This window comes from Chiloscyllium plagiosum, unplaced genomic scaffold (genome assembly GCF_037043375.1).
Source record: "Chiloscyllium plagiosum isolate Xiang-an unplaced genomic scaffold, Cpla_swu_hap1 HiC_scaffold_31, whole genome shotgun sequence".
In the NCBI taxonomy this organism is placed as follows: Eukaryota; Metazoa; Chordata; class Chondrichthyes; order Orectolobiformes; family Hemiscylliidae; genus Chiloscyllium; species Chiloscyllium plagiosum.
In genome coordinates, this window is record NW_028270169.1 from 5,982,610 (window position 1) to 5,996,597 (window position 13,988).

Genomic DNA, 13,988 nt, shown 5'->3' on the forward strand with positions numbered 1-13,988 from the left:
ATATATTAAGAACAAAACGGTAACTAGGGAGAGAGCAGGGCCCCTCACAGATCAGCAAGGCGGCCTTTGTGTGGAGCCACAAGAGATGGGGGAGATACTAAAGGAATATTTTACATCAATGTTTATTGTGGAGGACATGAAAGACACAGAATATCAGGAAATAGATGGTGACATTTTGAAAAATGCCCATATTAATGAGGTGCTGGATGTCTTAAAATGCAGAAAGGTGGGGAAATCCCCAGGACCTGATCAGGTGTATCCTAGATCTCTGTAGGAAACTAGAGAAGTGATTGCTGGGCCCCTTGCTGAGATCTTTGTATCACCGATAGTCACAGGTGAGGTGCTGGAAGACTTGAGGCTGGCAAATGTGGTGCCACTATTTAAGAAGGGTGGTAAGGACAAGCCAGGGAACTATAGACAGGTGAGCCTGACCTCGGTGGTGGACATGTTGTTGGAGGGAATCCTGAGGGACAGGATGTACATGTATTTGGAAAGGCAAGGACTGATTTAGGGATAGTTAACATGGCTTTGTGCGTGGGAAATCATGTCTCACAAACTTGATTGAGTTTTTTGAAGAAGTAACAAAGAGGATTAATGAGAGCAGAGAAGTAGACCTGATGTATGTGGACTTCCGTAAGGCGTTCAACAAGGTTCCCCGTGCGAGACTGATTAGCAAAGTTAGATCTCTTGAAATACAGGGAGAACTAGCCATTTGGATACAGAACTGGCTCAAAGGTAGAAGACAGAGGGTGGTGCTGGAGGGTTGTTTTTCAGACTGGAAGCCTGTGACCGGTGGAGTGCCACAAGGTTCGGTGCTGTTTTTCATCATTTATACAAATGGTTTGGATGTGAACATTAGAGGTATAGTTACTAAGTTTGCAGATGACACCAAGGTGTAGTGGACAGCGAAAAAAATTACCTCAGATTACAACGGGATCTTGGTCAGATGGGCCAATGGGCTGAGAAGTGGCAGATGGAGTTTAATTCAGATAAATGCAAGGTGCTGCATTTTGGAAAAATACATCAGGACAGGACTTATACACTTAATGGTAAGGTCCTAGGGAGTGTTGCTGAACAAAGAGACCTTGGAGTGCAGGTTCATAGCTCCTTGAAAGTGGAGTTGCAGGTAGATAGGATAGTGAAGAAGGCATTTGGTATGCTTTCCTTTATTGGTCAGTGTATTGAGTACAGGAGTTGGGAGGTCACGTTGTGGCTGTACAGGACATTGGTTAGGCCACTGTTGGAATATTGTGTGCAATTCTGGTCGTCTTCCTATTGGAAAGATGTTGTGAAACTTGAAAGGGCTCAGAAAAGATTTACAAGGATGTTGCCAGGGTTGGAGGATTTGAGCTATAGGGAGAGGTTGAACAGGCTGGGGCTGTTTTCCCTGGAGCGGCGGAGACTGAGGGGTGATGTTATCGAGGTTTGTAAAATAATGAGGGGCATGATAGGGTAAATAGACAAGGTCTCTTCCCTGGGGTGGGGGAGTCCAGAACGAGAGGGCATAGGTTTGAAGTGAGAGGGGAAAAATTTAGAAGGGACCTAAGGGACAACATGTTCATGCAGAGGGTGGTACGTGTATGGAATGAGCTGTCAGAGGAAGTGGTGGAGGCTGGTATAATTACAGCATTTAAAAGGCATCTGGATGAGTATATGAATAGGAAGGGATATGGGTCAAGTGCTGGCAAATGGGACGAGATTAGGTTAGGATATCTGGATGAGTTGTTCCATGCTGTACATCTCTAAGACTGAATGAATGCAGGAGTAGGGAGGTTATGATTCAGTTATACACGGGGTGTTGGTGGGCTACATCTGGAATACTGTGTACTGTACTGGCTTTGCAAGACTAATACCTGGAACTTAAAAATCACACAACACCAGGTTATAGTCCAACAGTTTTATTTGGAATCACTAGCTTTCGAAGTGCTGCTTCTTCATCGGGTGGTTGTGGAGCAGAATCATGCAACACAGAATTTATAGCAACAGGATTGCAGTGTCATGGAATGTAATATTAAATAAATTTAGCTTCAGTCTTTCATCTTTTGGAATGATCAGTGGGATTTACAGAATCTTACATGGATTTATGCAGTTTTTGAGGAAAATAAAATTTAATCTGCAAGTACAAATTCACCCCACAAATTATATGTGTGTACGTACAGGGGAGATCGAGTGAGTATGTGCATGTGGGTGTGTGTGTGTTGGGGTCTGAGTGTTTGTGAGATAGTGTGTGTATGTGTACAAGTGTGAGTGCAATGGGATATAAGTCTGTGAGAGGATGCATGTGTGTGTGTGTGCGGTGTATGTGTGAGTGTATGCGTGAGCGTATGGGTCTGTATCACCTATAGTGTGATGTGAACTCAAGGTCCCAGTTGAGGCCATCCCCATGGGTCTTGAACTTGGCTATCAGCCTCTGCTCGGCCACTTTGCGTTGTTGCCTGTCCCGAAGTCTGCCTTGGAGGTCGGTCACCCATTGTTGCCTGCAACATATGACATCCCATACGCTGCAGGCAGGGTACATTGGTGAGACCGAGCAGAAGCTACGGCAAAGGATGAATGGACACCGCACAATAATCACCAGGCAGGAGTGTTCCAGTTGGAGAACACTTCAGCGGTCTGGGACATTCAATCTCGGACCTTCAGGTGACCATCCTCCAAGGCGGACTTCAGGAAAGGCAACAACGAAAAGTGGCTGAGCTGAGGCTGATAGCCAAGTTCAGTACTACAGGTGACCCCACTGCACGAGACAGACAGACACACATACCCACAAACACACACACACTCTCACAGATCCAGACACTCACGCAGACCCTCATACACAAGCTCTCTGTCATATGCTCACACATACACTGCCGACACACACCCACACACGCACCCTCTCATAGACTTATATCTCATTATACTCACACACAGACACACACTCTCACACAGACACTCATGCCCACACACACCCACATGCACACACTCACTCGGTCTCCCCTATACGTACACACATATAAGTTTGTGGGTGAATTTGTACTTGCAGAATTACATTTTATTTTCCTTAAAAACTGCATAAATCCATGTAAGATTCTGTCAATCCCACTTTAGAAATAGAATCAGTCTGACCTAACATTGGGACACAGACAGGCTTTAACCTTACACCTTCAATGCATTATCTGAGCTGGGATGACACCTATTGTCAAAAGCTATCTTGAGAATGTAACTTGAAAAGAGTTCTGGGATTTTGATATGAAGGAACCAAAACTAACATGATCATTCTAAAAGATGAAAGGCTGAAGCTAAATTTATTTAATTTTACATTCCATGACACTGCAATCCTGTTGCTATAAATTCTGTGTTGCATGATTCTGCTCCACAACCACCTGATGAAGAAGCAGCACTTCGAAAGCTAGTGATTCCAAATAAAACTGTTGGACTATAACCTGGTGTTGTGTGATTTTTAACTTTGTCCACCTCAATCCAACACCAGCACCTCCACATCATGAAGACCCAGAATGAATGTATTATCTTGGGAGGAAAGGCTAGACAGTTTGCATCTGTATCCTCTAGAGATAGAGGTGACTTAATGAAAACGTACAAGACCCTGAGCGAACTTGACAGGGTGGATGTGGAAAGATTCTAGATTATAGTGGTGCTGGAAAGGCACAGCAGTTCAGGCAGCATCCGAGGAGCAGCAGAATCCATGTTTCGGGCAAAAGCCCTTCATCAGGATGTGGAAAGGACAATTCCTCTTGTGGGAGGATCTAGAACTAGGGGGTTCATAATTTAGGTGCTCCCGCAGCACTGACCTTCCAACAGTGCTGCGCACTCTCAGCACTGACCCCACCGACAGTGCGGCATTCCCTCAGCACTGACCCCACCGACAGTGCGGCGCTCCCTCAGCACTGACCCCACCGACAGTGCGGCGCTCCCTCAGCACGGACCCTCCGGCAGTGCGGCGCTCCCTCAGCACGGACCCTCCGGCAGTGCGGCGCTCCCTCAGCACGGACCCTCCGACAGTGCGGCGCTCCCTCAGCACGGACCCTCCGGCAGTGCGGCGCTCCCTCAGCACTGACCCTCCGGCAGTGCGGCGCTCCCTCAGCACTGACCCTCCGGCAGTGCGGCGCTCCCTCAGCACTGGGAGTGGATATGTTCTTAAGTTTCCGGATTGGAATTGAAACATGTGACCTTCTGATTTAGAGTAAGCTTATTCGGGCCTTGCCCAATGTTTACACGTTGGACAGAAATGAAACGACAAGCAGCGAGATCAATGTTCACAGCAGAAGAGAGACACTAGAATCCATCTGCAATATCAGATAGTCAGGACAAGCCCCACTAATGACGCCAATTGCAGTCTGGAGTTACAAAAACGTACATTGCCAAGGCAACAATATAAATCATTACAAGTTCCTTCCTGTGGCTATAATGATAGACATCACCAGTATCACCAGACTAAACAAAGGTTAATCAACATGTTGCGTTAAATATTGGATTTTTAATTTCAGGAGATTATTGCATCTCCAGTCTGAGCTTGACTGAATGGGTGAAAGTTGAAATTCCATTTGAATGCTTCCTTGTTATTGTTTGCAACTTTCTACGCCAGGGGTCTGAGTACAAAAATCAAGCCTGACCATTGCAGTCCTGAGGCTTTGTTTGTCATACACACTATGCTTTATAGACAGTATATCAGTCTATCCTCAAGAGATGTGCTCAGAGTAATACCACTGTACTGCTGCATTTGACCTGGGGTTATAAAGATCTCAGACACCAACATCCATGGTTCTAAGAGAGGCATGTCAGGCTATTGATAACATGTTTAATGTGAGCTCCGATCCTCAGGTGTCTGAGCGATGTAATATATGTATATGTTAGTGAGCTATAATAAAATCTGCTAGATATTTCAGTACCATACCCAATTTCTGATGTTTACGAGGGACAATGTAACACTGCTACATCGGATAGGATAATCTCGTGGAGACAAAACCCACATCACTGTCCTGAAAATGGTACGTTAAACAGAACTCCCCATCCCCACCACCACCACCAGATTGAATGGATGTTAAACAATCCCATGGACAGAGTTTCAGTTCATAGAAGATCAGGGGAGTTCCCTCCAGAGACCTGGCCAATGCTTATACCTCAGTCATCATCATAAAAACAATGCTTATTGCTGTTTGTGGGCATCTGCTGAGTGTAAATTAGCTGCTGCACTTCCAACATCACAAAACTGACTAAATTTTCAAACATACTTCTGAAGAAAAGTTTCTCCAAAGATTTAGCTTTGAAACATGGACTTGGGTTCTCCCTTCACAGATGCTGCCAGTTTCTCTAGCATGTTCTGTTTTATTTCAGAAGCACTTTAACTGCCTGAGTGTTATGCACAGAAGGAAGCTACTTTGCCTATGGGCCCTGTGCTATCTTGTTAAATCAACATCAGTACTGCGTGCCAATCTTTGGTTTCTTTCCTCCATATCCTTCCACACCATTTCTATCCAAATCACCATCCAATGTCCCTCTTCAATGTCTCAGTTGAACCTGCCTCCACCGCACTTCCAGGCAGTGCATTCTAGACCCTAACTACTCACTGAGTGAAACGTTTTTCCTCATTTCACCCCTGCTCCTCTTGTTGATCACTGTAAATTTATGTCTTCTTGTTCTGAGCAGGAACAGTTTCTCCCTCCCTACACTATCCAGCCTCTCAAGATTTTGGAAACCTCTATCAGATTTGCTCTCAGCCTTTTTCTGTCCAAGGAGAACAGTCCCAACTTCTTCAAGCCATCCTAATCACTGAAGTTCCTCATTCCTGGAACCATCTTGGGCAACTGTCTGTGTGGAGTTTGCATATTCTCCCGGAGTCTGCATGGGTTTCTCCAGGTGCTCTGGTTTCCTCCTACCGTCCAAAGATGTGCAGGTGGGCGGCACGGTGGCACAGTGGTTAGCACTGCTGCCTCTCAGCGCCAGAGACCCGGGTTCAATTCCCGCCTCAGGCGACTCTGTGTGGAGTTTGCACATTCTCCCCGTGTCTGCGTGGGTTTCCTCCGGGTGCTCCGGTTTCCTCCCACAGTCCAAAGATGTGCAGGCAAGGTGAATTGGCCATGCTAAATTGTCCGTAGTGTTAGGGATAAATGGAGGGGTATGGGTGGGTTGCGCTTCGGCGGTTCGGTGTGGACTTGTTGGGCCAAAGGGCCTGTTTCCACACTGTAAAGTAATCTAAAAGGTGAGGTGAATTGGTCATGCTAAATTGCCCCATAGTGTTCAGGGATGTGTAGCTTAGGTGCATTAGTCCGGATTAATGTAGAGTAATAGGGTGAGGGAATGGGTCTGGGTGGGTTACTCTTCAGAGGGTCAATGTGGACTTGTTGGGCCAAATGGCCTGTTTCCACACTGTGGGGATTATGTGATTCCTGGAAGTAGCTTTTACACCCTCTCCAATGGGTAAACAATACCCCAGCTGAGGTCTAACAAGGGAATTACATTTCATTGGAGGTATATAGCACTGTATACGTCCTTGTCTTTTTAGTTAGGCTGGAGCTGATTTTTTAAATACTGGTGTTGGTGGCTGTATGCATTTTAAATATATATCATTGTCACTACACTCAATAGTCTGATATATCCAATGGATCCCTGACAGTCCTTCCAGTCTCCACATCTGGAATATTCTGTTCCCTGTGGACATGACTGACCTGGCATCAAGCTGCGATCACTCTCTGTCCTTGTCACTTGTTGACCTACATTTTCCAGGTAGGCAGCGACACTTCAACTTTCAAAGTCACATCCTTGTTTCCAAAATGCCTCCTGGCTTCCTGCCAGTCTGGAGCATTGTCCAGCCACACCACTCTCTGAGGTCGCTGCAGTTTCTTCACTCTCGCCTCTTCAGCGTTCCGGATATTAAACCACATGGTGGCTCAGTGGTCAGTACTGCTGCCTTCCAGTGCTAGGGACCTGGGTTCAGTTCTAGCTTTGGCTGACTGTCTGTGTGGAGTTTGTACGTTTTCCCTGTGTCCGTGCAGGTTTTCTCCATGTGCTGTGGTTTCCTCCCCCAGTCCAAAGCTGTGTAGTTTAGGTGATTTGGCCTTGCTAAGTCGTCCATAGTGCAGGTGGATCAGCCATGGGAAATGGAGCATTACAGTGATACAGTGGATCAGTGGGAGGATGCTCCTACATTGTAGGGATTCTCTGATTCACCCACCATTCAGGAGCATGCCTGAATGTTTTTCCTCTGAAATTCCTTCCCTAAATCTCTTTGCCTATAAAATTGCCTTTCTTCCTTCAAAATTCTTCTTTAATAAAGCTCTCAGTCACGTCTCCAAATTATATTAAATTTTAACTGATTAAACTCCCACAAAGTCACTGTACAAATACAACTTTGTGTTGTTTTCTAGAAAGTAGACTGAAAATTGTAAATCAACAAGCTGCCAATAACTTTCCACATAACATATAGAACATAGAACATAGAACATAGAAGAATACAGAGCAGTACAGGCCCTTGGGCCCTCGATGTTGCGCCGATCCAAGCCCACCTAAACTACACTAACCCACTATCCTCCATATACCTATCCAATGCCCTCTTAAATGCCCATAAAGAGGGAGAGTCCACCACTGTTACTGGCAGGGCATTCCATGAACTAACGACTCGCTGAGTGAAGAACCTACCCCTAACATCAGTCCTATATCTACCCCCCCTTAATTTAAAGCTATGCCCCCTTGTAATACCTGACTCAATACGCGGGAAAAGGTTCATACTGTCGACCCTATCTAACCCCCTAATCATCTTGTACACCTCAATCAAGTCACCCCTAAACCTTCTTTTCTCTAGTGAAAACAGCCCCAAGTGCCTCAGTCTTTCCTCATACGATTTTCCTTCCATACCAGGCAACATCCTGGTAAACCTCCTCTGCACCCGTTCCAATGCCTCCACATCCTTCCTATAGTATGGCGACCAAAACTGCACACAATATTCCAGATGCGGCCGCACCAGAGTCTTATACAACTGCATCATGACCTCAGGACTCCGGAACTCAATTCCTCTACCAATAAAAGCCAGTACGCCATATGCCTTCCTCACCGCACTATTTACCTGGGTGGCAACTTTCAGAGATCTGTGTACATGGACACCAAGATCCCTCTGCTCATCCACACTACCAAGTATCCGACCATTAGCCCAGTACCCCATCTTTTTGTTATTCTTCCCAAAGTGAATCACCTCACACTTAGCTACATTGAATTCCATCTGCCACCTTTCTGCCCAGCTCTGCAGCTTCTCTATATCCTGCTGTAACCTGCCACATGCTTCCTCACTGTCAACAACTCCTCCGACTTTCGTATCAAACATATCGAAAATTCAGTCTAATTTATACCGCTGTGCGCAGCGTCAGAACCAAAAGCACATCAGTCAAATCCAATAAACAGCTATAGTTATTTAACAAATTTGTGAATTCCTAAAACTGGCTGACCTTCACCTGAGGATGAAGGAGTTTTTCTTGAACAGCAATTCTGTCTTGGTGTTTAGTGTTTTTGCCTTGAAGTGAGAAGGTTGTGGGTTCAAGTCCCACCACAGACCTATTAATGTTGACGTGTTACACAGGGAGATACCATTTCTCAGTGGAGAGATTAAATCGAGGTGCTGTCAACTCTCTCATGTGGATTTAAAAGATTCCATGTCTATTTTGTGAAAGCAGAAGGAGAATTCTTCCTGGTGTTTTGACCAATGTTTATTGCTCAAGCAACATCACTAATCAGCAAACCCTGATCATTATCTCATTGCTGTTTGCGGGATCCTTCTGTGCATGCTGCTGCTCTCCTCCAATTCCAACATTGGCAGAACTTTGAAAGTATTTAATTGGCTGGAAAGCATTTGGGATTGAGAAAAGCACCCTGTTCCCATATTTTCCCCAAAATCTTTGATCCCTTTAGTCATTGGAACTAAATCTAACTCCTTCTTGAAAACATTCAATGTTTTGGCCTCAACTACTTTCTGGGTAGAAAATTCCACAGGCTCCCCACTCTCTAGGTGAAGAAATTTCTCCTCCTCTCAGTCCAAAATGCCTACTCTATCTCCTTACACTGTTACCCCGAGTTCTAGACTCCCTGCTCATAGAAATATAGAGTCATACAACATGGAAACAGACCCTTTGGTTCAATTAGTCCATGCTGTTCATGTTCCCAAACTAAATGAGTCCCACCTGCCTATGCTTGACACATAGCCCCCAACGCCTCATCTTCACCATGGATATCCAATCCCTCTACACCTCCATCCGCCATGACCAGGGCCTCCAAGCCCTCCGTTTTTTCCTCTCCAGACGTCCCCAACAGTACCCTTCCACCGACACACTCATTCGTTTGGCCGAACTGGTCCTCACCCTTAACAATTTCTCCTCCCACTTCCTCCAGACCAAAGGGGTAGCCATGGGCACACATATGGGCCCCAGCTATGCCTGTCTCTTTGTTGGCTACGTAGAACAGTCCATCTTTCGTAATTACACCGGCACCACTCCCCACCTCTTCCTCCGCTAAATTGCTGACTGCATTGGCGCCACCTCGTGCTCCCGTGAGGAGGTTGAGCAATTCATCAACTTCACCAACACATTCCATCCTGACCTTAAATTTACCTGGACCATCTCTGACACCTCCCTCCCCTTCCTGGACCTCTCCATCTCCATTAATGATGACCGACTTGACACTGACATTTTTTACAAACCCACCGACTCCCACAGCTTCCTGGATTACACCTCTTCCCACCCTACCTCTTGCAAAAATGCCATCCCGTATTCCCAATTCCTCCGCCTCCCCCGGATCTGCTCCCAGGAGGACCGTTCCACCACAGAACACACCAGATGGCCTCCTTCTTTAGAGACCACAATTTCCCTTCCCACGTGGTTAAAGATGCCCTCCAACGCATCTCGTCTACATCCTGCACCTCCGCCCTCAGACCCCCACCCCTCCAACCGTAACAAAGACAGAACGCCCCTGGTGCTCACCTTCCACCCTACCAACCTTTGCATAAACCAAATCATCCGCCGACATTTCCGCCACCTCCAAACAGACCCCACCACCAGGGATATATTTCCCTCCCCACCTCTTTCCGCCTTCTGCAAAGACCGTTCCCTCCGTGACTACTTGGTCAGGTCCATGCTCCCCTACAACCCACCCTCCAATCCTGGCACCTTCCCCTGCCACCGCAGGAACTGTAAAACCTGCGCCCACACCTCCTCCCTCACCTCTATCCAAGGCCCTAAAGAAGCCTCCCACATCCATCAAAGTTTTACCTGCACATCCACTAATATCATTTATTGTGTCCGTTGCTCCCGATGCGGTCTCCTCTACATTGGGGAGACTGGGCGCCTCCTAGCAGAGCGCTTTAGGGAACATCTCCGGGACACCCGCACCAATCAACCACACCGCCCTGTGGCCCAACATTTCAACTCCCCCTCCCACTCTGCCGAGGACATGGAGGTCCTGGGCCTCCTTCACCGCCGCTCTCTCACCACCAGACGCCTGGAGGAAGAACGCCTCATCTTCCACCTCGGAACACTTCAACCCCAGGGCATCAACGTGGACTTCAACAGTTTCCTCATTTCCCCTTCCCCCACCTCACCCTAGTTCCAAACTTCCAGCTCAGCACTGTCCCCATGACTTGCCCGGACTTGTCCGACCTGCCCAGCTCCTTTTCCACCTATCCCCTCCACCCTCGCCTCCCTGACCTATCACCTTCATCCCCTCCCCCACTCACCCATTGTACTCTATGCTACTTTCTCCCCACCCCCACCCTCCTCTACCTTATCTCTCCACCCTTCAGGCTCACTGCCTTTATTCCTGATTATGGGCTTTTGCCCGAAATGTCGATTTTGAAGCTCCTTGGATGCTGCCTGAACTGCTGTGCTCTTCCAGCACCACTAATCCAGAATCTGGTTTCCAGCATCTGCAGTCATTGTTTTTACCACATATCCCTCCAAGTCTTTTCTATTCATGAACTTACCCAAATGTCTTTTAAACATTGTTAACTGAACCCACATCCACCACTTTCTCTGGTAGTTTATTCCAGACAAGAACCACCCTCTATGTAAAAACGTTACCTCTCATGTCTTTTTAAATCTTTCTCCTCACCACAAAAAATATGCCCCCTAGTTTTGAATTCCCCCACATTCGGGAAAAGATTCTTGTCATTCACCTTATCTATACCCCTCATGATTTTATAAACCTCAATAATGTCACCCCTCAATCACCTACCCTCCACGAAAAAACATCCGAGCCTTTCCATATTATTTTTAGAACTCAAACCCTCCATTCCTGGCAACATCCTGGTTAATCTTCTCTGAACCCTCTCCAGTTTAATACGAGCGTTCCTATAACAGGGTGACCAGAACTGGTCACAGTGCTCCAGAAGAGGCCTCATCAACATTCTGTATAACCTCAACGTGATGTCCCAACTCTTATACTCAACAGTCTGAGCAATGAAGGCAAGCGCATGAAACACCTTCTTAACCACCCTGTCTACCTGTGATGCAAATTTCAATGAATTATATACTTGAACCCCTAGGTCTCTCTGTTCTACAGCATTACCCAGGGCCCTACCATTAATTGTAGATGTCCTGACCTTATTTGTTTTCCAAAATAGAGTGATCATTCGGAACGTCTTTCCTGTGTTTGCCCTGTCTCGTCCCGTTAGAATCTTATAGGTTTTTGTGAGATCCCCTGGCATTCTTCCAAACTTCAGGGAATGTAGTCCTAACTGATCCAGGTCATACTTCGTATGTTAGTCCTGCCATCCCAGGAATCATTCTGGTCAACCTTTGTTACAATCCCTCTATCACCAGAACATTCTTCGTCAGATAAGGAAACCAAACCTGCACACAATATTCCAGGTGTGGTCTCACCAAAGCCGTGTGCCATTGGAGCAAGCATCCTGCTCCTGTAAATGTTAATATTTCCATTTCCACTGTAAATACTTGCAAGCAGGCTTGGATTCCAGCCAGGGACAAAACCAAATACTTGACCTCTGATCCCTTTCCAAGTCAGGGATTGACTGGTCTCAGTAGTGATCAAATCTGCTGGTCTTCTCGTTATTCCCTCCCGTTCTGGTAGAAATGGCAGGATTTCCGCTCTCTGTCTCTCTGTGGCTACGTTACCAAGGTTGAGAATTCACTGGGGTTTGGAATGGTAACCAATTGCAGCGTGGCCGCAATACGTTGTGGTGACAAGCTTTTCGGAAACGACAACTTTAAATTTTGAGCCACAGAACAGACAGTGTAACAAAGGTTGCCATCTCTTCAAAAGTCAGAACATATTTTATAATTATACTCGCTACAGATACATAATCAATAATAATAATCCCAAGAGCAAATAAAAATGGACATTTTTCTTTTAATTCATCAATCATTCTCAGGCTGAACATACAATATTTAATTAATCATCAGTTTCGAGTCTTGGAGCTGTAGAGCACAGAAACAGACCCTTCAGTCCTAGTCATCCATGCCAATCCGGTATCCTAAACTGATCTAGTCCCATTTGCCAGCATTTTGCCCATATCCCTCTAAACCCTTCCTATTCATGTACCCACACAGATGCCTTTTAAATGCTGTAATTGTACCAGCCTCCACCACTTCCTCTGGCAGCTTAATTCATACATGCACCACCCTAAATGGGAATCTACGCTCTCTAACTTTGGACTCCCCTACCCTGGGAAAAAGACCTTGGCTATTCACCCTATCCACACCCCTTATTATTTTCGAAACCTCTATAAGGTCACTCCTCAGCCTCCAGGGAAAAAGCCCAAGCCCTCCGATCCAAACAAAATCCTTGGATAGCTTTTCTGAACCATTTCAAGTTTAACAACATCCTTCCTGTAGCAAGGCAACCAGAATTGTATGAAGCATTCCTAAAGTTGCCTGACCATTGTCCTGCTTAGCTGCAACGTGACATCCCAATTCCTATACTCAACGTACTGATCAATAAAGGCAAGCATGCCAAATGTCTTCTTTACTATCCTGTCTCCCTGTGACTCCACTTTCAAGGTATTATGAACCTGAACTCTATCAGTCTCCTTGTTCAGCAACACTCCCCAGGACCTTACTATTAAGTGCATAGTCCTGATTTGCCTTTCCAAGATGCAATACCTCACATTAAATCAGACTCTGTCTACCACTCCTCAGCCTACAGGCCCATCATATCATGGGTCCCACTGTACTCTGAGACAACCTTCTTCTTTATTCACTACAACACCAATTTTGATGTCATCTGCAAACCTTCCTGAACCATGTTAAATTGTTCCCTGGACTAATGTAGAAAAAGGTATATTTGTGCAGTACTACATTGGCTGACCTAATTGCAACATGTCTCATTCCTCTAGGAATGGGTTAGGCTCTGAAAAACAGTTGCAAATTTATTCATTCCCACTGGCCTTTATAATCTTAAATTGGAGCCAAATAAATAAATGTTGTGTTTTACATCTAAAACACGACCTGCTTGGAGATTTCCCTCTGAAAGAATGAATAATACACCCCAGAGGGAATTGAGAGGAGCCTATTTACCCAGAGTAGAAGGAACACAGAACTCATCACCAAAGGGAGCATTACATGTGTTTAAAGGAAAGCTCGATGAGGATCTGAGAAAGGAAGGAAGGTGGAGAGGAAGAATATGTTGATCGGATGAATAATTTGGCAGGATGTTTGTGTAAAATATAAAATAAGCATGCACCAATTAGAGCAAATGACGCTTGGTTAGGCCACTTTTGGAATATTGTGTGCAATTCTGGTCTCCCCTCTATAGCAAGGATGTTGTGAAACTTAGAAAGGTTCAGAAAGGATTTACAAGGATGTTGCCAGGGTTTGAGCTACAGGAACAAGCTGAATAGGGTCGGGCTGTTTTCTCTGGATTGTTGGAAGCTGAGGGGTGACCTTATAGAGGTTGTGGGTGGCACAGTGGTTAGCACTGCTGCCTCACAGCGCCAGAGACCCGGGTTCAATTCCCGCCTCAGGCGACTGACTGTGTGGAGTTTGCACATTCTCCCCGTG